We start from the raw sequence: 25,252 nt of genomic DNA on the forward strand, positions 1-25,252 counted from the left end.
GTTCATTTAGTCCATGACTTCAGGCTCCATCTGTCATAATAATCTTTCAGGGCAGGAAAAATGGAGATGGTATGTGGTGTTGGATTGTTTCAGGTTGAAGTCAGTTCTGGTACCATCATCACTGTGCTTTGCTTGGTTTCACTGAAGTTATTCTTCATTAATCTGGGTGATTCTTATTATAATAACATTAGTATGGCATATAATATTATTAGTATTATTAGTATATCTGTGTATTATTAGTATAACTATTATAACTATAATTAGTACTTAACATCTCATAATTCAGATCATTGGCTATTCTCACCCAAAATCAAATCCCCTTGAGGCACACATCGGACTTCCCCATCCTTCCGCATTATCCACCAAGTGCACCCAGGTCCTTGAGCAAAAGCAATCCCACGGATGGGTCTGCCTCTGCCCGAGGCAGGAATAACCCAGACTGTCTTCCCCAGCATATTTTTTATGTGCACTACAGGGACTTTATTCCCATCTACAGTACGTAAAAGTTCTGACTGGGCAGGGCCTGCTCGATTGGCAGATCCCCGAGTGTTGACTAACCAGGTGGCCTTTGCTAAATGCGTATCCCAATGTTTGAATGTCCCGCCACCCATTGCTCTCAGTGTAGTCTTTAACAGTCCATTGTATCGTTCAATTTTCCCAGAAGCTGGTGCATGATAGGGGATGTGATACACCCACTCAATGCCGTGCTCTTTGGCCCAGGTGTCTATGAGGTTGTTTCGGAAATGAGTCCCGTTGTCTGACTCAATTCTTTCTGGGGTGCCATGTCGCCATAGGACTTGCTTTTCAAGGCCCAGGATAGTGTTCCGGGCAGTGGCATGGGGTACGGGATATGTTTCCAGCCATCCGGTGGTTGCCTCCACCATTGTAAGCACATGGCGCTTGCCTTGGCGGGTTTGTGGGAGTGTGATATAATCGATCTGCCAGGCCTCCCCATATTTATATTTCAACCATCGTCCTCCATACCAAAAAGGCTTTAACCGTTTGGCTTGCTTGATTGCAGCACATGTTTCGCATTCATGGATAACCTGGGCTATAGTGTCCATGGTCAAGTCCACCCCTCGATCACGAGCCCATCTGTATGTTGCATCTCTTCCTTGGTGACCTGAGGTGTCATGGGCCCACCGAGCTAGAAATAATTCACCCTTATGTTGCCAGTCCAGATCCACCTGAGCCACTTCAATCTTAGCAGCCTGATCCACCTGCTGGTTGTTTTGATGTTCTTCAGTGGCCCGACTCTTGGGTACGTGAGCATCTACGTGACGGACTTTTACAACCAGGTTCTCCACCCGGGCAGCAATATCTTGCCACAATGCGGCAGCCCAGATGGGTTTGCCTCTGCGCTGCCAGTTGCTCTGCTTCCATTGCTGCAACCACCCCCACAGGGCATTTGCCACCATCCATGAGTCAGTATAGAGATAGAGCACTGGCCACTTTTCTCGATCAGCAATGTCTAAAGCCAGCTGGATGGCCTTTACTTCTGCAAATTGGCTTGATTCACCTTCTCCTTCAGCCGTTTCTACAACTTGTCGCATAGGACTCCATACAGCAGCTTTCCACCTCCAATGTTTTCCCACAAGACGACAGGACCCATCAGTGAACAGGGCATATTGCTTCTCATTTTCTGGTAGTTCATTATACATTGGGGCCTCTTCAGCACGCGTCACCTCCTCCTCTGGCAATATTCCAAAATCTTTGCCCTCTGGCCAATCCATGATCACTTCCAGAATTCCTGGGCGACTGGGGTTTCCTATTCGAGCCCGTTGTGTGATTAGTGCGACCCACTTACTCCATGTAGCATCAGTTGCATGATGTGTACAGGGGACCCTCCCTCTGAAGATCCAGCCCAGCACCGGCAGTCGGGGTGCCAGGAGGAGCTGTGCTTCAGTGCCGATCACTTCTGAAGCAGCTCGAACCCCTTCATATGCTGCTAATATCTCTTTTTCAGTTGGAGTATAGCGGGCCTCGGATCCTCTGTATCCCCGACTCCAAAACCCTAGGGGTCGACCTCGAGTCTCCCCTGGTGCTTTCTGCCAGAGGCTCCAGGTAGGGCCATTCTCCCCAGCTGCGGTATAGAGCACATTTTTTACATCTTGCCCTGCCCGGACTGGCCCCAGGGCTACTGCATGAACTATCTCCCGTTTAATTTGTTCAAAAGCTTGTCGTTGCTCAGGGCCCCATTTGAAATCGTTCTTCTTCCGGGTCACTTGATAGAGAGGGTTTACAATCAGACTGTAATTTGGAATGTGCATTCTCCAAAAACCCACCACGCCTAAGAAAGCTTGTGTTTCTTTTTTGCTAGTTGGTGGAGACATGGCTGTTATTTTGTTGATCACATCTATTGGGATCTGACGACGTCCATCTTGCCATTTTATTCCTAAAAACTGGATCTCCTGTGCAGGTCCCTTGACCTTACTTTGTTTTATGGCAAAACCGGCCTTCAGCAGGATTTGGACTATTTCCTTCCCTTTTTCAAAAACTTCTCCTGCTGTGTTGCCCCACACGATGATATCATCAATGTATTGCAGGTGTTCTGGAGCTCCACCCTGTTCTAATGCAGTCTGGATCAGTCCATGGCAAATGGTAGGGCTGTGTTTCCACCCCTGGGGCAGTCGGTTCCAGGTGTACTGAACGCCCCTCCAAGTGAAAGCAAACTGTGGCCTGCACTCTGCTGCCAAAGGGATTGAGAAAAATGCATTAGCAATATCAATTGTGGCATACCACTTGGCTGCCTTTGACTCCAGTTCGTATTGAAGTTCTAGCATGTCTGGCACAGCAGCACTCAGCGGTGGCGTGACTTCATTTAGGCCACGATAGTCTACTGTTAGTCTCCACTCTCCATTAGACTTCCGCACTGGCCATATGGGACTGTTAAAGGGTGAGTGGGTCTTGCTGATCACTCCTTGGCTCTCCAGTCGACGAATCAGCTCATGAATGGGAATCAGGGAGTCTCGGTTGGTGCGATATTGCCGCCGGTGCACTGTGGTGGTAGCGATTGGCACTTGTTGGTCTTCGACTTTCAGCAACCCCACAACAGAAGGGTCCTCCGAGAGACCAGGCAAGGTGGACAGCTGTTTAATCTCCTCCGTCTCCAAGGCAGATATACCAAAAGCCCACCTGTACCCTTTTGGGTCCTTGAAATACCCTCTCCTGAGGTAGTCTATGCCAAGGATGCACGGAGCATCTGGGCCAGTCACAATGGGGTGCTTCTGCCACCCATTCCCAGTTAGACTCACTTCGGCTTCCAATACAGATAGCTGTTGGGATCCCCCCGTCACCCCAGAAATATAGATGGGTTCTGTTCCTATATAGCTTGATGGCATTAGGGTACACTGTGCACCGGTGTCTACCAGAGCCTTATACTTCTGTGGGTCTGATGTGCCAGGCCACCGAATCCACACAGTCCAGTAAACCCGGTTGTCCCTTTCCTCCCCCTGGCTGGAGGCAGGGCCCCTCTAATCCTCATCACAGTACTCGTTTCTCATTTCTTGTACGTATGAGTCAGAAGTTTCTTTATTAAGATCAAGAGTAAGATCAGCCCTTCTACTCTCTCTAGGGAACTGCCCGCTGGAAACTGGAGCAGCAATTTTCCTGGAAGAACCTCTTTCTGTGATTGTTTTCCCTTGTAATTCACGTACCCGTGCCCCTAGGGCTGCAGTAGGTTTCCCATCCCACTTCCTCATGTCCTCTCCGTGGTCACGCAGGTAAAACCATAGGGTGCCCCGTGGTGTGTATCCTTTATATTCTCTCTCTTGAGCAAAAGAACGCTTACTTCTAATAGCCGAGATACTGGTCCGTATAGGTGAGGAGTAGGACCTATCCTCTCTGAGTTGCTGGATCTCCCGGGACAGTTTTTCGGACAGTTTCTCCACAGCCGAGACGATGGAGGAAGAAAGACTTTCCTCGTATTGCCGGAGTTGACTAGCCAATTCATCCACTGTTTGTTCCTCTCCATCTTTCCAGGTTATCACTGCCAATGAATTGGCGTATGACGATGGTGCGCTCCTTATAAACTTCCGCCACATGGGTCGTGTGCACTTGACTTCGTCTGGATCTTTGGATAGTTGTTCATTGTTCAGGTCATCATAAATCACCTCCAGCACAGCTAATTCTCTCAGAAACTGGATACCCTTCTCCATGGTGGCCCACTTGCTTGGGCGACATATGACATCTTCCTTAAAGGGATACCTTTCCTTCACGCTTGACAGGAGTCGCCTCCAAAGGCTGAGGATACGTGTCCCTTTTCCAATTGCTTTGTCAATGCCCCCTTCCCTAGAAAGGGATCCCAGCTGCTTGGCTTCCCTACCCTCTAATTCCAGGCTACTGGCCCCATTATCCCAGCATCGGAGCAGCCAGGTGACAATATGCTCACCTGGACGGCGGCTGAAATCTTTTCGTATATCTCGCAGCTCACTCAGGGATAGAGATCGGGTGGTCACTGTCTCGTTTATGAGTTCTTCCTCTTCCTCCTCCCCGATCAGCGGCCGGCTTTCCTCCTCCCGTTCTCGTGATGGTCCTTCTCTAGGGTCATCTGTCTCGTATACTTCTTCCTCCGGTTCCCTTTTAGAAGAAGCTTCTTCCTCCCTTACTAAACGAGCTGACTTCCGCTTCCAAGATTTCTTCTTGTGTACAGGGGCGACTGATACTGGCACAGGCTCGTTCTTTGGTTCAGCCACAGGGCGTGTTGCTGGGGTTGGAGTGGCCGCAGTGCAAGTGCATGTCACCGGAGTCTGAGTGGCCGCAGGGCCTGTTGCCGGGGTTGGAGTGGCCGCAGTGCATGTCGCTGGGGTTGGAGTGGCCACAGTGCATGTCGCCGGGGTTGGAGTGGCCGCAGTGCAAGTGCATGTCACCGGAGTCTGAGTGGCCGCAGGGCCTGTTGCCGGGGTTGGAGTGGCCGCAGTGCATGTCGCCGGGGTTGGAGTGGCCGCAGGGCCTGTCGCCGGGGTTGGAGTGGCCACAGGGCCTGTCGCCGGGGTCTGAGTGGCCGCAGAGCCTGTCGCCGGGGTTGGAGTGGCCGTAGTGCGTGTTGCCCGGGTTTGAGTGGCTGCACGGCCTGTTGCCCGGGTCTGAGTGGCCGCAGTGCGTGTCGTTTTACTGTCAGAGCCAGAGACCTTCTCTTCCCTTTGAGGGTACTGAATGGTGTTGAACAGGGCTCGGTAGGCATGGGCCAGGCCCCAGCACGTTGCAATGATCTGCAGCTCTCTGGAGTTGCCAGGGTGACAGCATACTTTTTCCAAATATTCTACTAACTTTTCAGGATTCTGCACTTGCTCAGGGGTGAAGTTCCAAAACACTGGGGGTGCCCATTGGCCTAGGTACTTGCCCATCTTGTCCCACACACCCTGCCACTCATAATTATTCAGCCTTGGGGCAGATCTCTGGATGATATTCTTAAATTGCTTACCAACTTTAGACAAAACCGAAACAATATTCCCAAGAAGTATTAATAGAAGTATCTTAACTGCCCAAGGATGCTCAAAATACTGAAAAATTACTGTAATGAAGGAGGAAACATCATAGAAGAAGGTAGTGACACTGCCATTCTGTATTTCCTCCGTAAAAAAACTCTCAGAAAAGTTACTGCAATTGCTAGTTGTCTCCATGTAATGGTCTCCGTGGTACAGTAACGGCTTCATTGCGAAGTTTACATACCACACTAACGTCAAGGTCAATGTTCTAAAAACAAACCTCACAAGCGAGACATCACTATTCACTGCAGACCACAGCAAACTGCAAAACCCAACACCAATCTTTAACATGTACAGCAGGAAAAAGAGCGCGATGCAGATTATACAAATCAATATCGAGAACAGAGAAACCAACATTGTGACCCTCAACTATTAACAGATATAAGTTCCTTAATACACTCCGGTTAATCTGTTATTATCTCAAACCCTTCGTGCCCCACGTTGGGCGCCAAAAAGGACTGTCGTGGTTTAATCTCAGTCAGCAATTAAGCACCACGCAGCCGCTCGCTCACTCCCCCCCGCCCCCCCAGTGGGATGGGGGAGAGAATTGGAAGAGCACAAGTTAGAAAGACTCGTGGGTTGAGATAAAAACAGTTTCATAATTGAAATAAAATGATAATAATAATATGATAATAATAATAATAATACACAAAACAAGTGATGCACAGCACAATTGCTCACCACCCGCTGACCGATGCCCAGCCAGTCCCCGAGCAGCGGCCCCCCCGGCCAGCTTTTCCCAGTTTATGTACTGAGCATGACGTCACATGGTATGGAATGTCCCTTTGGCCAGTTTGGCTGTGCCCCCTCCCAGCTTCTTGTGCACCTCCAGCCTCCTCAGTCAGTAGAGCATGGGAAGCTGAAAAGTCCTTGGCTAGTGTAAGCATTACCTAGCAACAACTAAAACACCGGTGTGTTATCAACTTTGTTCTCATCCTAAATCCAAAACACTGTACCAGCTACTAGAAAGGAAATTAACTCTATCCCTGCCGAAACCAGGACAGGGTGCGTTGTTTTATTGAACGCGTACCAGCTACCCAGCATCAGGGGAGTTGCGTACAGCGAACAGCTGCAGGTGCCTGGGGCTTGACCAGCATCGCCTGGAAGGGAAAAAGGGGAAAAAGGTGACCGTGGGGACTTGCTATCAGTTCATCTGGGTCCCTGTTGCCCTGCACGCCCCCCTAAGCCAAACGCCATTTCTGAACAGTCACTCTGCGTCTCCCTCTGTCCCCTTTTGGTCAGGGCTCTCATGCGACACTACGGGGACAGAGAGGTTCTTCTGGGGATCCGGGGCAGAATGATGATGGCACTAAGTCATAGTTACAGTTAAAGATTTATTTTTTAACAGAATTTAATGATCAGCGTAGCATAGGATTTCATGATCAGAGCAGCACAGGATTTCTATAAGCAGCATCGGCGTAGCACAGTTTTATAAGTAGCGTAGCACCGAATTTTATAGCACAGCTTAGCTTATGGTTCCTAATCACCTGGACCCACTGCAGATCGGGTCACATCTTAATACTTGGCTTGCCATGTCAATATAACAATCATAACCTAGACTCAAACCACATAAAAGAATACGAGTCGCCCTCTCAGTCCTTGGAGGAAGCAGACTGCTTGATTTTATAGGCAGTGCTCTGTGTGCTGCTGCGCTTCCCTGTTCTGGGATGGGGTCATCACAACCTGGCTGGCCTGGTGCCCGGGACCTTCATGGCCCGTAAGGAGGGAAGAAGTCAGCCTGGCGCCCAGGAACCTTGAGGCCGATAGGGAGGGGGAGAAGAAGGCTGCCTGGTGCACAGGACCTTCAGGGCCTGAGGAGGAGGGGAAAGGGGACTGACACGCGTTTGCCTCACAAAACGGCATTCGTTAAGCTAACCATATTACCAGGGGTCAGGAGCAGGAGGTACCGGTCACAAGTGCAATTGTTTATTGCCTCCATCAGATGGTTCCTGAAGTGCTGGGATGGCAGCAATTCAGGGCCCAAATACCAGGTTAGGCGGGAGGCCACTGGTGACCTGGATTGGATGGGGAGGGACAGCGGGGGGACAGGCTGGGGGCAGCAGGACAGCAGAAGAGTTTTCTTTGGTGAACGTATTCAGCATCTGCTGTCCTTACCCCATCGCTGAGCAGGGCGAGGCATGAGTGTTGTCTTTTCACTGTGCGCTTTGCCAGCAGCCCTGCTGCAGCCAGGAGACAAGGTCATCAAAGAGGGAGAAGACGTAAGGCGGATCAGGCAGCCCACAGGCTACTACATCTCATCAGGCGCTGATGATCCGTCTCCTGTGAGCACACTGAGATCAAGAGCAGCACCTGCAAACCAGGCCAAAGAGGTGGAAAGGAGGTTTGTTGAAAGAGGGCTGAAGAGCAGCCCCCTCCTGCTGCCCTGTTGTGGATCGCTCCTCTGTGCTCGGTCCCCACGGCATCGGAGGCGGTGCTGAGGTGCTGGAGTGAAACGTTAGGGTGCTGCAAAGGAGCAGGCAGTGACGGCCAAGAGGCAGATCCTCTCCTCGGCTGCACAGTCACGCCTGTGTTTAGCAAAGTCGTTGGTTTCCAGCGGTGCCAGGGAACAGTTTGCGGTGCCTGGCAGGAGCATCACAGACTAGTTGGGTCTCCTTCTGTGCTCTGAACTTGCAGAGAGCTACAGAGGTGACAAAACTTCTTGGCCAGGAAGACCCTCCTCAGGTGACCCAACGCGTGTTTGAAATCCACCTAGAGAGTATTGATCCTTGTAGAAGAGAGACGATCCCAAAGCATCAAGTTTGGATCGCTGCAACAGCTTTGGGAGTAAAAAACGATGGCAAAGTTAGAGCATTTCCATTTTTGTTTCTCTCAGTCAAAGCATTGTCAGATACCACAGTGATGGGCACCTTCATAGGAATAATAGTAAAAAGTGAAATAAGAAAAAACTCTGGCCAGGTCACCTGATGGATAAGATGCCTTCCATAAAAGGAGCCCCTCGGGGCTCAGGCATTCTTCAGCCACGTTCACCTGACCAAGCCCGCCTGCTGTGGCATTTTGTGAAGGGCAATGAACGTCACGCTGCCCAAGCACAAGAGCTGTAGCTGAAGTGTGTGAGTGAGGAGCGGGCAGCAAAGGCACACCCTGCTCGACATCCAGTTGCCAGGATCCTCTGCTTCCCTGGGTAGCATCGGGCGCTGCCAGCTCCTGAGCCCTGACCCCGTGTCGTGGTTTAACCCCAGGAGGCAGCTCAGCACCACACAGACGCTCACTCACTCCCCCCCCACCACCGATGGGATAGGGGAGAGAATCAGAAGGGTAAAAGTGAGGAAACTCATGGGTTGAGATAAAGACGGTTTACTAATTCAAGCAAAAGCCGCGCACGCAAGCCAAGCAAAATAGGGAATTCCTTCACCACTTCCCATTGGCAGGCAGGTGTTCAGCCATCTCCAGGAAAGCAGGGCTCCATCACGTCTAACGGAGACTTGGGAAGACAAAACGCCATCACTCCGAACGTCTCCCCTTTCTTTTCCTTCTTCCCCCAGCTTTTATTGCTGAGCGTGACACCATGGGGTATGGAATATGAACCTGTAAGAGACCAGGTGCTTTGCTACACGAGTCTCATGGACGCAGTCCTGGACCTGGAACAAGTGGAAAAGCAACCCTCAGCAACCCAAACGTGCCAGCCAAAGCTGTGAACAGGCACGCTTACAGCCCTGGGCAGGTTTTATTCATCTGGCTGGTGCGGCTCCAGGAGGAAGTGGGAGCTCTGCCGGCGGACGAAGAGCCCTTTGCCAGCTGCTGGGGTCTGGGAGGTGCCCGGGCCGTGGCAGCCGTGTGGCCTCAAGGGGACACATCCCCGTGCAGGCCCGTGTCACAAAGGGGCAGTGATGTGGCACCCGCCCGGCGCTTGTGACCTCACCTGGCCAGGGCTTGGGATCCCGAAAAGCGGGCCAGCGAAAGGTAGTTGGGCTGAGCCGGCCTTCGGGATAACTCGGCTCCTTCCCTTGCTACTTGCGTGCCTACTTTTTTCCAAGCATTTATCATTTACTGCCCACTTCGCCTCACCTTCCATCCTCTTTCAAAGGTAATTCTGAGTCGACTTTCGGGACAGATCATAGAGTAGGTAGACTGGGATAAAAGTATAGGCTGGTCTATACCTTCTGAGCTCTAGGCTGAGCTATTTACACCTCTGTAGGCTGGCCAGATATGCGCTGTGGGTAGAGTTCCTATTTGCTAATTCTTATTTCTTTACCGTATGCTAGGATAGGTAAGTAGCGGGGGTGGTAGTGTAGTCTGAGGCCTTGGGCTCAGCCTAGAATGCCAAGAAGCCCACCCTGACTGACATGGTAGGAAGGGAGACAGAAAAGGAGCACAGCAAAGGCAGCCGCTAAAGTAGCGGCCGAAAGCTGGTCACCCCTGCGTACAAGGTGGGCAGACGTGAGCTGGAGAGCCAGAGGGCTCTGCCGCTAATGCTAGCCACAGATCAGCAGCAGGTCCTCTTCAGAGAAGGTGACACGCAATGCAGTCTTTCAAAAGGGCCTTGGTAATTGCTGTCAATCGGAGTCCTGTGACAGGGACACTAGGGCCATCAGCCTGCAGCTCTGCAGCAGTTCCGCTCCAGTTTCAGTACCACTGAAACACTTTTGATGGTGGATGCTGTTCTGTGGGTTGTGTTTGGGGTTTTTTTTTTAATCCTTTTGTTGAGCTACAATTATTTCTTTGCCATCAGGTGACGGGATTGGCACTGATCTCTTTCTGGAGTGCGTCCTGACATCCTTTGTCATCCAAAGCTGTCCCCTCTGTTCCCGAGAGGAGCGATGGCCGCAATGGGGAACGACTCCTGTGAGTAACGACTTCACCAGCAGGCTTGGACTTTGTGAATCCCCAAAGGCAACGGACGTGGCTGGTGCTCCATCCCTGAACGTTGATGTGCTGACAGCCTCGAGTGAATTCTGGGGCGTTTCCTGGTAGCAGCCAGACTTGCCCAGGTGTTTTCGATTAGACACAGGAAAACGCATTTTATCACTCCTCTGCCACTATGTACAAGACTTTGAAAGATGACGTTGCTCGTAGAAAGTTCTGACATCAGTAGGGTTACTTTCTGTGCTAGGTACTTGCTTGTTTTCATCAGGTTACAGTCAGGAGAAGGGAAGGCTTGACCTGATAATCCAATTCATGACTCTAGGGGGAAAGGAAGGTAGCCCAAGGCACAGAAATCAGTGTGGGTTCATTGGCCTTTCGGCAAAGGCAGCGGGGGAACAGAGTATTTTCCAAAACCGCTTCTTGACCAGTAACTGTCAACGGCAGTGATAGGCTTCCTCCGACGGTTCTGTGTTGGAGGTTGGAGCTGGTTCTTCTGCGCGCTCCTGTAGACAACTTGACTTTTAAATACGCTTTCGTGCAACAATATCGTCTCCTCTCTTTTCAAATGTCATTTCCCTGCAGTCCTTGCCGAGGGAATGGCTCCGCCACAAAGGATCCTCTTTCCCCCGGAGAAGATTTGCATGGCCTGGCAGCAAAGACAGAGACCTGGAGCGGGACTCCACAACCTGGGCAATACGTGCTTCCTCAACTCCGTCCTGCAGTGCCTGACGTACACACCCCCTCTGGCCAACTACCTGCTCTCTCGGGAGCACAGCCGGTCCTGTGAGTCCTTTTAGGAACGTCTCCTTGCACATCAGCTGGGCACTGATCCCAAGGATTCCCAGCATCTGGAATTGGATTTAGGAGAAAAGCAGCCCTTCTTTCCAACCCCCCGAGTTGGTGTTCTTTGAACACTCAAGCCTAGGAGACGCTTGTCGTGCCTAGGTGTGCTCATCTTCAGAAAGGCACCTCTTTCTAGCCCCGGGTCTCGGTCCCTACTCCTGCAAGTTAAACTCTCTTTGCTCGTTGCACAGAAAACTTCTGTCAGTTTAGCATCTCTCTGAGGAAAGTTTTCTATGCACTAAAATGTCCCGGGCTTGTTGGGACGCTGGCACCTTGGGAGAAGAGGAGTGGAGACTGTTCTTATAACTTCAAGACCTCCACGAGGTTTCCCACGGCTAGGGATATTTTGCTCACCTGAGAAGCTTCCTTCCCTCCCTCCCTCCCTCTTTAGGTCGTCAGCAAGGCTTCTGCATGATGTGCATAATGGAAGCGCACGTTAACAAGGTCCTGCATTTCTCAGCCAGTGCCATCCAGCCTTGGACTGTCGTCCGTGTCCTCACACGTAAGTCATTTCAGGTGCTTTCACAGGTTTTCTTCCCTTCTTGGAGGGGAGAGCTATTAACCTCTTCTTTCTTAGGAATAGGAGGACATTTCCGGCATGGCATGCAGGAAGACGCCCATGAGTTCTTACGCTACACTGTCGATGCCATGCAGAGAGCTTGTCTGAGTGGAAGCAGCAAGTAAGCACGAGCAAATTATTACCTTTTCAATGTTCCTGAGCCCTTTGGACTCCTTGAGGTACTCCCATCAAGGAAACCCTACACCCAGGGTTTTCAGACCAAGCAAAACTCTTGGGGGAGATAACTCTCTGCCCTACTTCTGAGCTCCAACTGCCATTTGTTTCCAGCTTGGACATCTCTTCTCAAGCAACTACCATCGTCCATCAAATATTTGGGGGCTTTCTGAGATCCAGAGGTACTTTCCCATGACTATTGCTCTCCTTGGAATTGTCTGTGCCCTTCTGTCTGCCTGTGATAAACAGCTGGTCGTGTGACTGGCGTAGTAGGTATGGAGGACGTAAACCGGCACAGCCAGTCCACTTCCCTTATCGCTGAGCATTTCCATTTGCCTTCCAGTCACATGCTTGAGCTGCAAAGCGGTTTCCGATTCCTACGAGGCCTTCCTGGATGTCCCTTTGGATATAAAAGTAAGAGGGTTTGTAGCTGTGATTCAAGACGTCCCAAGGCCCCTGTAGCTTCCCAGAATAAACACAGGGGGCGGAAAAACACATACTGTGAACAAAAGAGAGCTGAGTGGTGGGTGGGAGGTGGAACGGACTGTGTCCTTCTGGGGAGGCCGTGGCAGCGGTCCCCCTGTAGGTGCTGGCTTTAAGCTGGACAAGCACGCATTATCCTCTCCGCACCCTTGGCGGACTCTCATCCTTCTTCCCTCTGCCCTGCCTCAACACCCGTCTGGCTCCCAGGCTGATGGGTTGTATTGGTTTCATTATTGATGACCCTGCACACCATCGGTAGCTGAACTGTGCGGTGCCACAGGGAGGTAGCTCTTGAGTGCCCCAGGAATCCCTGGGAAAGGAGGGAAATGTTCAGCATAATACCCGCTTTCTGCCTCCTTCTGGACACTGCTGGCGGGTTCACAGTGGGTCTCCTCAGCCTCAGGTACCTGGGCTGCCTTGTCAGCTCCTAGGAAGTGTTTGGGCGAGGGCGTTTCCCCGAGCTCACTGCTCTCCTTTCTCACTCCTCCAGGCAGCCTCATCTGTCACCGCAGCTCTGGAGGACTTTGTCAAACCCGAGCAGCTGGACGGCGAAAACTGCTTTAAATGTAGCAAGTAAGATGATTGCCATCGACATATTAATATTAGATCCTGCGTGAAGGTGCTGCATGTCATCGAGCATAAGTCATCTTTTCACGTATGTTCAACGCACAATCATGACACGCAGCTGTTTTGTTTAATGTGTCCTTATGCAACTGAAGAGCCTTAAAATAGGGTAAGGATGTGCGAGACATGAAAGCTTGCCTGGCTTTCTGGGTGGGAAAAAGGGTGCATTTCAGCACTTGGCTCTGTGCTTGGTTTCAAGGTGTGACAAGATGGTTGCCGCCTCCAAGAGGTTTACAATCCACCGCGTGCCCAGGGTTCTCACGGTGTGCCTGAAAAGGTTTGAAGAGTTCACCGGCAGGAAGATCAGCAAGGTGTGTACGCCAGTGGTGCGCAACTTTCTCTTCCCGGAGCAGGAGATTTCCCAAAGCAGCACGCTCTTTCACAAGCTGTTCAGGTTGAGTTTTTCGTGTTCCCTTCTGGGGAGGGGAGAGGAGAGGTCCCGTGGGAAGACAAGCATGTACTCCGCTCCGACAGAGCTGCTTTGGCCGGGAACAGTTTCCTGCCACCCAAACCATTACATGTTGAAGGCTTTTTCATGTAGTAGTTCAGGATCATTTCTGAGCCCTCTTGGTCTCTCCGTAGGTGGTGGAGTATCCCGAGTACTTGGATCTTCGGCCATACACATCTCAGGCAGCTGGAGAACCGCTCCTCTACGCCTTGTATGCTGTCCTGGTGCATAGCGGTGGCAGCTGTGATGCGGGACACTATTTCTGCTACACAAAGGTAAAGAGCAACTTCCTTCCTAGCAGGGGAAAAACGTGTGCTGGGGAAGACACGCTTTCACAGCAGTGTTACTGGCAGCCAAGGCTTTGGGGGAGAAGGTCTCCTTACCAGCTGCATTGGATTTGTTTTAGCGTACTCTTGGTTCTGTTGCTTTCTGCCTCTGTTATCACTGAGAAACCATGCAGTTCATCTCCAGATATCGTTGCCCTTTTTTACAGGCCAGCAATGGACAGTGGTACAAGATGGACGATACATCTGTGGATAGTCGTGGCATCAATACAGTTCTCAGGCAGCAAGCCTATTTGCTGTTTTATGTCAGGTAATAACAAGATTTGAAATGTGTTCAGAATACGTTTCCTTTTCCCGGCTTTGCTGTTTTTCTTCTCATCCTCCGGAGTGTTTCTCTTTCTGTCACAGGAGACAATTACTACCTGCATTATTCGGTGCTGTCAAATGTGAACTACCCCCCCGTCAGTCTTTCTCTCTCCTAGCTGGGCTTTAGGCTCCTGCCCTGCTGTGAACTGCTACTTGTCTGCTCTCTGAAGCTGGCTAATGTAGAGAAGAATACTTAGAGGAAATTCCGACAGGAAAGATGGGGAGGGACTATTTATCAGGGAGTGTAGTGATAGGACGAGGGGTAACGGTTTTGAACTGAAAGAGGGAAGATATAGATTAGATATTAGGAAGACACTCTTTACGGTGAGGGTGGTGAGACACTGGAAGAGGTTGCCCAGAGAAGTTGTGGGTGCCCCCTCCCTGGAAGCGGTCAAGGCCAGGTTGGATGGGGCTTTGAGCAACCTGATCCAGTGGAAGGTATCCCTGCCCATGGCAGAGGAGTTGGAACTAGATGATCTTTAAGGTCCCTTCGAACCCAAGCCATTTTATGATTCTACGATTCTATGAAATGGAGGCCGTAGGGGGTGTAAAGACGAGGACTTGCTCTGACAGGGGTAGACCTGGTGGGAAGACGCCAGTCGAATTTCCCATTGGTAGTCTTGGTAGCGTCTTCTCTCTGTCATAGAAACCGCTCCAAGAAGATGACTGAACGCCAGGGGAGGCTGCAAGAACAGCCTTAAACGGAGACCACTCTTTTTTTCTCCAGGCGCTCTGATTTGAAAATTGGAGAAAGGGCTTCTTCCTCACCGGCACCATCATCTGCCCATTCCTTCCTCAGTCAGTGGGGGGCTGACAGCAAGCAGGCGGGTTCTGTGGGACCACGGGGCCTGCCTCGCAGGACTAAGGTAACTCTGGGGAGGTGGGTCAGGGCACTAGATGGACAGTGGATTTCTTTCTGGGATCTTGGCATTACTCTCTTTTCCCTCCCACACTGCAGCTTTCTTCACAGCCACAACGCTGCTCCCTCTCAAAGCATCCCGCCTAGATCCACCCCGTTTGTCTGCCTTTGGCCCTTCTGCCTTTGCAGCCCTCCGGGAGAGCCTTTGGGAGGCCCTTAGCTGTCCCCTCACACAGCTCCTGGGGGTGCCCCACTTTTCTGGTCCTTTCAGGAGCAAAGGGCAGGCCCTTTTCACTCTCTCTTTGCAGGACATGGCGGTGGACATGGAGGACTCTCCAGAGGACAGCAGCTCTGTGTGTGGTGTGCTGCACACCATGCGAGAAGACAGCAATAAAGACGAGCGTGGATTCAGCCCTTCTTCCCGCTGCCAGAGGAACGGTGTCAGGGAGAGGGCCAGGAGCAGATCCCAGCAGTGGGGAAATGATCTCCGCAGCTGGTTCGTGGACACCACGGACTATGACCACGCACCAGGGAGGAGGAGAACTGGTCCTCCAAGTTGTGACAGCGCTCCCAGGGATGACGCAGCTCCAGGGCCCTCCAATGGAAGCTCACAGTCAGCTCCCGCACCCAGTGCTGCTCGTGAGCAAACCCTGCCAATGCAGAGAGAGCGGAGCAGATCCCTGCGGCAGGGCTACGATCTCCGCAGCCGCTTCGTGGAGATCATGGACTACCACCACTCAGCAAAGAGGAGGAGGAGGTGGAGAACAAGTCCTCCACGTCGTGACAGAGCCCCAAGGGATGACGGAGCTCCAGGGCCCTCCAACGGCAGCTCCAAGTGGGCTCCCACACCCAGTGCTGCTCGGGAGCAAACCCTGCCAACGCAGAGAGAGCAGAGCAGAACCCTGCGGCAGGGCTACAATCTCCGCAGCCGCTTCGTGGAGATCATGGACTACCACCACTCAGCAAAGAGGAGGAGGAGGTGGAGAACAAGTCCTCCACGTCATGACAGAGCCCCAAGGGATGACAGAGCTCCAGGGTCCTCCAACAGCAGCTCCAAGTGGGCTCCAACACCCAGTGCTGCTCAGGAGGAAACCCTGCCAATGCAGAGAGAGCAGAGCAGAACCCTGCGGCAGGGCTACAATCTCCGCAGCCGCTTCGTGGAGATCACAGACTACCACCGCTCAGCAAAGAGGAGGAGGAGGTGGAGAGCAAGTCTTCCACGTTGTGACGGAGCCCCAAGGGATGACGGAGCTCCAGGGCCCTCCAACGGCAGCTCCAAGTGGGCTCCCACACGCAGGGCTGCTCAGGAACAAACTCTGCCGAGGCAGAGAGAGCGGAGCAGATCCCCGCGACGGGGCCATGATTTCTGCAGCTGGTTTGTGGACACCACAGACTGTGACCCCTCAGCAGGGAGGAGGAGGAGGAGGGTTTCAGCGCCCCAGAGATGCACGTCGGACAAACACTCAGGGCGCTGCGGTGGTGACGGGGGCAGATTGTGACCCTGGATGGGGGAGGAGCACAGCATCTGACTCCTGCAGCGCCGGAGAGGAGGAGGACGAAGAATCCAGGAAGCACCAAAACTGGCCCCAGCAGGGACCAAGCTGCACAAAGGGCACCAGCAGCGCACCCTGTCCCTCCTCCCAGTACTGCCTCTGGCCAGGAAGAGCTCAGAGAGACCTTCCAGAGACTTGGACAGCTCTGCCGGCTAGCCCGTCTGCCCACAGGCCCCTCGAGGAAGAGCTTTCATCCCTGTTCAGCTGTTGGGATCGCCTTGCAAAAACAACACACGTTTGGTACCAACAGGCAGAAAAGCCAAAGCCAGAATTAAAAACACTTGTTGGCCTCGCGTATATCATTCATGGGGTGTTTTCTTCTCTGTAGGTGTTGGGAAATACCCAGTGTGGGAGGTGTATGTCTCGGGATTTTGAAAGCTGTGTGCTTGCATATGCCCATCTTGCAATCTCTTCTTTTTAAATACGGAGTTCAAGTCACTCAAACAGAAATGGGCTGGATGAGCCGACAGCGAGCGGGACTGAAACGGGCTGAATGGCCGGGCCCAGAGGGTGCTGCTCAGTGGCACCAAGTCTAGTGCGAGGCAAGTAACTAGCGGTGTCGCCCAGGGGTCAGTACTGGGTCCGATCCTGTTTAACATCTTCCTTAATTAATGGCCTGGATGACGGGGCAGAGTGCACCCTCAGCAAGTTGGCCGATGACACCAGACTGGGAGGAGTGGCGCTTAGGCCAGGGGGCCGTGCTGCCATCCCGAGGCACCTGGGCAGGCTGGAGAGATGTTCTGTTGTCCTCACACTGGCTCATCACCCAGTGCGCAACACAAATTTACACACCGAGGCGAGGTATTTCCATTTCTTTTAGTCCAGTTGGCGCAAAGGAGGGAGCTAGGTGGTAGCCCGCAAAAGACTAGCTCCCCGATTATCAAAACTTCACACTATTTATATTCTGCCTCCGACTGGTCAAACGATTCTCTCGCCTCTTATGCTAATTAGTCCGCATGCTCAGTCTTTCTCTTCTTTTGGGTCGGAAGGTTTCTTGAGTCGGTGGACCGTGAGTCAGTGGTCGTGATCTCCTCTTGCCGGAATTAACTCTCCTTCACCTTTAGTTTCATGCTTCAGCTGTTGCAGCCAAATTCCTGTGGTTTTGCTGATAAAACAAGATATCTCCTAACAGCCTGATTTATACAAGCCAGGATGCCCGGTTTGTCCAGGATGTTTCTGATTTATCTCCCTTGGGATTAGATGCCATGCCAAGAATTTACTTCAAACCTCCCCAACCTTGAATACCTAACAAAGCACTGGAGAAAATGATTGCAACATTAATCAATGGCAGTGTCCTGCTTTCGGCAGGGATAGAGTTAGTTTCCTTCCTAGTAGCTGGTACAGTGCTGTGTTTTGGATTTAGGATGAGAGCAAAGTTGATAACGCACCCATGTTTTAGTTGTTGCTAGGTAGTGCTTACACTAGCCAAGGACTTTTCAGTTTTCCATGCTTTACTGACTGAGAAGGCTGGAGGTGCACAAGAAGCTGGGAGGAGGGGGCACAGCCAAACTGGCCAAAGAAACGTTGCATACCATGTGACGTCATGCGCAGTACATAAACTGGGGAAAGCTGGCCGGGGGGGCCGCTGCTCGGGGACTGGCTGGGCATCGGTCAGCGGGTGGTGAGCAATTGCACTGTGCATCACTTGCTTTCTGTATTATTATTACTATTATTTTTATTTTTATTGTTATTATTATTTTATTTCCATTATTAAACTGTTTTTATCTCAACCCACGAGTTTTTCTCACTTGTGCTCTTCCAATTCTCTCCCCCATCCCACCGGGTGGGGGGGAGTGAGCGAGCGGCTGCGTGGTGCTCAGTTGCCGACTGAGTTTACACCACGACACTCTGCCCTGCAGACCCCTCTTGGCAGCAGGGCACCGCACAGGGTCATCTCTCCGTGTGCAGGGTCTAAGGAGCAGCTCAGAAAAGTCCTAACCAGAACTGCAGCCTCAGTGCCTTCTCCAGAGTGGAGAAGTAAATTCCCACTGCCCACCCAGCTCACCAAGAGTAGAAAACTGAAAGCACAGATTCCTTCCCTTTCAGGAAAATGCAGCTTTGATGTCATCCTTGAAAGTCTCCTCGGAAATGCCTTAGAAAGGATCTGGAGCTGTTAGCAGCCTGTCGTGGTTTAACCTCAATCAGCAACTGAGCACCACACAGCCGCTCACTCATTCCCCCTGCCCCTGGTGGGATGGGGGAGAGAATTGGAAGAGTAGGAGTGAGAAAAACTTGTGGGTTGAGATGAAAACAGTTTAATAATTTCAATAAAATAATAACAACAACAACAATAATAATAATGTAATAATAATAATACACAAAGCAACTGATGCACAGTGCAATTACTCACCACCCGCCGACCACTGCCCAGCCAGTCCCCGAGCAGCAGCCCCCCCGGCCAGCTTTCCCCAGTTTATGTGCTGAGCATCGAATCATAGAATCATAGAATCATTGAGGTTGGAAAAGACCTCTAAGACCATCGAGTCCAACCGTCGACCCAACACCACCATGCCCACTAAACCATGTCCCTAAGCGCTGCATCTACTCGTCTTTTAAATACCTCCAGGGATGGGGACTCCACCACTTCCCTGGGCAGCCTGTTCCAATGTTTCACCACTCTCTCAGTAAAGAAATTTTTCCTCACGTCCAATCTAAACCTCCCCTGGCACAACTTGAGGCCATTTCCTCTCGTCCTATCGCTTGTTACTTGGGAGAAGAGACCGACACCCACCTCACTACAACCTCCTGTCAGGTAGTTGTAGAGAGCGATGAGGTCTCCCCTCAGCCTCCTCTTCTCCAGGCTAAACAACCCCAGTTCCCTCAGCCGCTCCTCAGAAGACTTCTTCTCCAGGACCCTCACCAGCCTCGTTGCCCTTCTCTGGACACGCTCCAGCACCTCAACGTCCTTCTTGTAGTGAGGGGCCCAAAACTGAACACAGTATTCGAGGTGCGGCCTCACCAGGGCCGAGTACAGGGGCACAATCACATCCCTACTCCTGCTGGCCACACTATTTCTGATACAGGCCAGGATGCCATTGGCCGCCTTGGCCGCCTGGGCACACTGCCGGCTCATGTTCAGCCGGCTGTCAACCAACACCCCCAGGTCCTTTTCCGACAGGCAGCTTTCCAGCCACTCTTCCCCAAGCCTGTAGCGTTGCATGATGTCACATGGTATGGAATGTTTCTTTGGCCAGTTTGGCTGTGCCCCCTCCCAGCTTCTTGTGCACCTCCAGCCTTCTCAGTCGGTAGAGCATGGGAAACTCAAAAGTCCTTGGCTAGTGTAAGCACTACCTAGCAACAACTAAACCATCGGTGTGTTATCAACTTTGTTCTCCTCCTAAATCCAAAACACAGCACTGTACCAGCTACTAGGAAGGCAATTAACTCTATCCCTGCTGAAACCAGGACAATATCCACCCCTTATTCTATACCATCTACGTCATGCTCAAGTCCCATGTTTTCCAATACATTTCCATTAATCACCACCCCTTTTCCTGGTTTGTTTGGTTGTTTGGTTTTTAATAGAAATATATACACACAGATATCATTCCCTTAGTCTGTGGGCCATCCCTCTAAAACGTTTGGTGAGTTCATTTAGTCCATGACTTCGGGCTCCATCTGTCGTAATAATCTTCCAGGGCAGGAAAAATGGAGATGGTATGTGGTGTTGGATTGTGTCATGTGGAAGTCAGTCCTGGTACCATCATCACTGTGCTTTGCTTGGCTTCATCGAGGTTTATTCTTCATTAGTCTGGGTGATTCTTATTGTAATATCATTAGTATGGCATATAATATTATGTAGCACTTAACATCACATAATTCAGATCATTGGCTATTCTCACCCACAATCAAATCCCCTTGAGGTACACATCAGACTTCCCCATCCGTCCGCGTTATCCACCAAGTGCACCCAGGTCCTTGAGCAAAAGCAATCCCACGGATGGGTTTGCCTTTGCCTGGGGCAGGAATAACCCAAACCGTTTTCCCCAACATATTTTTTATGTGCACTACAGGGACTTTCTTCCCATCTACAGTACGTAAAAGTTCTGACTGGGCAGGGCCTGCTCGATTGGCAGATCCCCTCGTGCTGACTAGCCAGGTGGCCTTTGCTAAATGTGTGTCCCAATGTTTGAATGTCCCGCCACCCACTCATTCTCTCTTTGCAGGACACGGCGGTGGGCATGGAGGACTCTCCAGAGGACAGCAACTCCTCCGCAACAGCCAGCACCAGCCAGCTAACCTGGGCAGGTGCAAGGGAGGCATCTGCAAGCTGGCCGTGCCCCATCTGGCCAGGCAGGCTCAGCATCGCTGCCTGTGTGGGTTTCTACTTGCATCGCTGCTTCTTGGGCTGTTACCAGAATGGATTTCCAAACAGAAGCTTCTTTCTAAACATAAGTCCTGCCTGCAAGTTTTCCAGTCAATCCCTTCCCAATAAACTCATCGGAGTGCCTTCCACTATCAGAAACTGATGGTATAATAAATGTGGACCCACCTCTACTAATAGAGGGATTTTTATCCCCACTGTCACAAGGTGCCCCTCAATTCCCTGCACCTGCACTTGACTTTCCCACGGTTTTAGTACCTTCCCGCTGAATGCAGATCCCGCAAGGACAGTCGGGTGAACTCACCCAGTGCCGGCTGTGTCGCATGCGGTAGCCACGCTCACCAGGTTGGGAACCCACAGAGTCCCATCTGACTCACCAAATCGTTACCGAAATGGATTTGCTTGCATTTTTCTTCTCTTCTACTTCATGTGTGGGTACAGGAAGGAAGGCAGCAGGCATACACACTAGCTAAAACCACTTTTTGTTGCAGTCCATAAAGGTGCGCCTCAGCTGGGAGCCCGAGATGGACCCTGTGTTGCACTTCTTGATTCCTTAGATGCGATCTTAAAGCTACTCATTCACTTGTACAAGCTAAAAAACCTCTTGGCTTTGGCCATGACATCGCCTGTTACCATTCACTTCCGAGTAGTTGTTCACACGAACCCCCCGTGCAAACACGCCTAATGCATATTTTTCAGCTGAGGTTTCACTATTTTGTTGCAACTTTGCCGCTTTCAGCCGGTTTCCGTCTGGTTTCTTCTAACAATAGACCCACTTGTATAGGCCAGGTCACTGTCAGTCAATTCTCTTGCGCATGTCTTCGAAGCCGTCTTTACAGAGGAGCTTTTTCGTACGTAACACAGTCTGCTGGTCAGCTTTGTCAGCAGGGCTAGTTCAAAGCCTACGCTGCAGGATGCAATCAGGGGGAAATGCGCGGGTGGAGCCTTCTGTGTTGCTTACCCTTTGATTTCAGTGCCGTCCTCCAGTCTGAATCTTGCAGTGTTTTTGCTGAGGCATAAAAGTTCAATGGAGCGAGCAGATCTTCCTCACCCACACACGCACCTCCACCCCAGCTCAAGGCAAAGGCACAAAATCTCTGGCGGTACGTTGTTTTATTGAACGCGTACCAGCTACCCAGCATCAGGGGAGTTGCGTACAGCGAACAGCTGCAGGTGCCTGGGGCTTGACCAGCATCGCCTGGAAGGGAAAAAGGGGAAAAAGGTGACCGTGGGGACTTGCTATCAGTTCATCTGGGTCCCTGTTGCCCTGCACGCCCCCCTAAGCCAAACGCCATTTCTGAACAGTCACTCTGCGTCTCCCTCTGTCCCCTTTTGGTCAGGGCTCTCATGCGACACTACGGGGACAGAGAGGTTCTTCTGGGGATCCGGGGCAGAATGATGATGGCACTAAGTCATAGTTACAGTTAAAGATTTATTTTTTAACAGAATTTAATGATCAGCGTAGCATAGGATTTCATGATCAGAGCAGCACAGGATTTCTATAAGCAGCATCGGCGTAGCACAGTTTTATAAGTAGCGTAGCACCGAATTTTATAGCACAGCTTAGCTTATGGTTCCTAATCACCTGGACCCACTGCAGATCGGGTCACATCTTAATACTTGGCTTGCCATGTCAATATAACAATCATAACCTAGACTCAAACCACATAAAAGAATACGAGTCGCCCTCTCAGTCCTTGGAGGAAGCAGACTGCTTGATTTTATAGGCAGTGCTCTGTGTGCTGCTGCGCTTCCCTGTTCTGGGATGGGGTCATCACAACCTGGCTGGCCTGGTGCCCGGGACCTTCATGGCCCGTAAGGAGGGAAGAAGTCAGCCTGGCGCCCAGGAACCTTGAGGCCGATAGGGAGGGGGAGAAGAAGGCTGCCTGGTGCACAGGACCTTCAGGGCCTGAGGAGGAGGGGAAAGGGGACTGACACGCGTTTGCCTCACAAAACAGCATTCGTTAAGCTAACCATATTACCAGGGGTCAGGAGCAGGAGGTACCGGTCACAAGTGCAATTGTTTATTGCCTCCATCAGATGGTTCCTGAAGTGCTGGGATGGCAGCAATGCAGGGCCCAAATACCAGGTTAGGCGGGAGGCCACTGGTGACCTGGATTGGATGGGGAGGGACAGCAGGGGGACAGGCTCGGGGCAGCAGGACAGCAGAAGAGTTTTCTTTGGTGAACGTATTCAGCATCTGCTGTCCTTACCCCATCGCTGAGCAGGGCGAGGCATGAGTGTTGTCTTTTCACTGTGCGCTTTGCCAGCAGCCCTGCTGCAGCCAGGAGACAAGGTCGTCAAAGAGGGAGAAGACGTAAGGCGGATCAGGCAGCCCACAGGCTACTACATCTCATCAGGCGCTGATGATCCGTCTCCTGTGAGCACACTGAGATCAAGAGCAGCACCTGCAAACCAGGCCAAAGAGGTGGAAAGGAGGTTTGTTGAAAGAGGGCTGAAGAGCAGCCCCCTCCTGCTGCCCTGTTGTGGATCGCTCCTCTGTGCTCGGTCCCCACGGCATCGGAGGCGGTGCTGAGGTGCTGGAGTGAAACGTTAGGGTGCTGCAAAGGAGCAGGCAGTGACGGCCAAGAGGCAGATCCTCTCCTCGGCTGCACAGTCACGCCTGTGTTTAGCAAAGTCGTTGGTTTCCAGCGGTGCCAGGGAACAGTTTGGGGTGCCTGGCAGGAACATCACAGACTAGTTGGGTCTCCTTCTGTGCTCTGAACTTGCAGAGAGCTACAGAGGTGACAAAACTTCTTGGCCAGGAAGACCCTCCTCAGGTGACCCAACGCGTGTTTGAAATCCACCTAGAGAGTATTGATCCTTGTAGAAGAGAGACGATCCCAAAGCATCAAGTTTGGATCGCTGCAACAGCTTTGGGAGTAAAAAACGATGGCAAAGTTAGAGCATTTCCGTTTTTGTTTCTCTCAGTCAAAGCATTGTCAGATACCACAGTGATGGGCACCTTCATAGGAATAATAGTAAAAAGTGAAATAAGAAAAAACTCTGGCCAGGTCACCTGATGGATAAGATGCCTTCCAGAAAAGGAGCCCCTCGGGGCTCAGGCATTCTTCAGCCACGTTCACCTGACCAAGCCCGCCTGCTGTGGCATTTTGTGAAGGGCAATGAACGTCACGCTGCCCAAGCACAAGAGCTGTAGCTGAAGTGTGTGAGTGAGGAGCGGGCAGCAAAGGCACACCCTGCTCGACATCCAGTTGCCAGGATCCTCTGCTTCCCTGGGTAGCATCGGGCGCTGCCAGCTCCTGAGCCCTGACCCCGTGTCGTGGTTTAACCCCAGGAGGCAGCTCAGCACCACACAGACGCTCACTCACTCCCCCCCCACCACCGATGGGATAGGGGAGAGAATCAGAAGGGTAAAAGTGAGGAAACTCATGGGTTGAGATAAAGACGGTTTACTAATTCAAGCAAAAGCCGCGCACGCAAGCCAAGCAAAATAGGGAATTCCTTCACCACTTCCCATTGGCAGGCAGGTGTTCAGCCTGGAAAGCTGGAAAACCTGTTCAGCCCAGGAAAGCAGGGCTCCATCACGTCTAACGGAGACTTGGGAAGACAAAACGCCATCACTCCGAACGTCTCCCCTTTCTTTTCCTTCTTCCCCCAGCTTTTATTGCTGAGCGTGACACCATGGGGTATGGAATATGAACCTGTAAGAGACCAGGTGCTTTGCTACACGAGTCTCATGGACGCAGTCCTGGACCTGGAACAAGTGGAAAAGCAACCCTCAGCAACCCAAACGTGCCAGCCAAAGCTGTGAACAGGCACGCTTACAGCCCTGGGCAGGTTTTATTCATCTGGCTGGTGCGGCTCCAGGAAGAAGTGGGAGCTCTGCCGGCGGACGAAGAGCCCTTTGCCAGCTGCTGGGGTCTGGGAGGTGCCCGGGCCGTGGCAGCCGTGTGGCCTCAAGGGGACACATCCCCGTGCAGGCCCGTGTCACAAAGGGGCAGTGATGTGGCACCCGCCCGGCGCTTGTGACCTCACCTGGCCAGGGCTTGGGATCCCGAAAAGCGGGCCAGCGAAAGGTAGTTGGGCTGAGCCGGCCTTCGGGATAACTCGGCTCCTTCCCTTGCTACTTGCGTGCCTACTTTTTTCCAAGCATTTATCATTTACTGCCCACTTCGCCTCACCTTCCATCCTCTTTCAAAGGTAATTCTGAGTCGACTTTCGGGACAGTTCATAGAGTAGGTAGACTGGGATAAAAGTATAGGCTGGTCTGTACCTTCTGAGCTCTAGGCTGAGCTATTTACACCTCTGTAGGCTGGCCAGATATGCGCTGTGGGTAGAGTTCCTATTTGCTAATTCTTATTTCTTTACCGTATGCTAGGATAGGTAAGTAGCGGGGGTGGTAGTGTAGTCTGAGGCCTTGGGCTCAGCCTAGAATGCCAAGAAGCCCACCCTGACTGACGT

Source organism: Aptenodytes patagonicus, chromosome 28 (assembly GCF_965638725.1).
Source record: "Aptenodytes patagonicus chromosome 28, bAptPat1.pri.cur, whole genome shotgun sequence".
NCBI lineage: Eukaryota > Metazoa > Chordata > Aves > Sphenisciformes > Spheniscidae > Aptenodytes > Aptenodytes patagonicus.